Here is a 591-nt window from a genome sequence, read left to right on the forward strand (position 1 = left end):
GAGACAGGTTCATGTCCAGCTTCTGGCTTGGAGGGAAGTGGTTACCCCAGCGCTCCAGTGGGGTGGGATGAAGATAACCAAGACTTGCTGAGCTCTGATGGTGAAGTATTGCAGCTTCCTGAGGAGACCTGTCCTGGCTGCGTGTCCCCAGCTGGGCTGTCCCCCTGCCAGCCCCCAGCTCCTGACACGGTGGTGGAGGAGCTGGGGTCTCTCCCGCCGCATGGCGAGGCTGGTATTGAGGGGGTGGATCCATTTGAGACCCATCACCTTCTGCCTGGAAGGACTGAGCTTGCCAGCTGGGATGTCCCAGAACTGGTTTCTGAGGATGAAGCCACAGATTTGGGATCAGAGAGTGATGGAGCTGAGGGCCAGACTCACGTGGCAGAAAGTGGGGATGCTCACCACGGTTCTCTGCTGCCTTTGCACACCGGCTCTGTATCAGAGCTGGGCTCTGAGGCTCTAACAATGTCCCCAGTGCCTGTTGAGGACCTCCCATGGGAAACAGTTCTCCTGGACCAGGGCCTGGCTCTGGAAGGGGCTGCCTGCACCGAGGGGTCCCCTGTGGAGGTAGCTGTCATGCACAGGGAGGCA

This window comes from Buceros rhinoceros, unplaced genomic scaffold (genome assembly GCF_000710305.1).
Source record: "Buceros rhinoceros silvestris isolate BGI_N320 unplaced genomic scaffold, ASM71030v1 scaffold18249, whole genome shotgun sequence".
NCBI lineage: Eukaryota > Metazoa > Chordata > Aves > Bucerotiformes > Bucerotidae > Buceros > Buceros rhinoceros.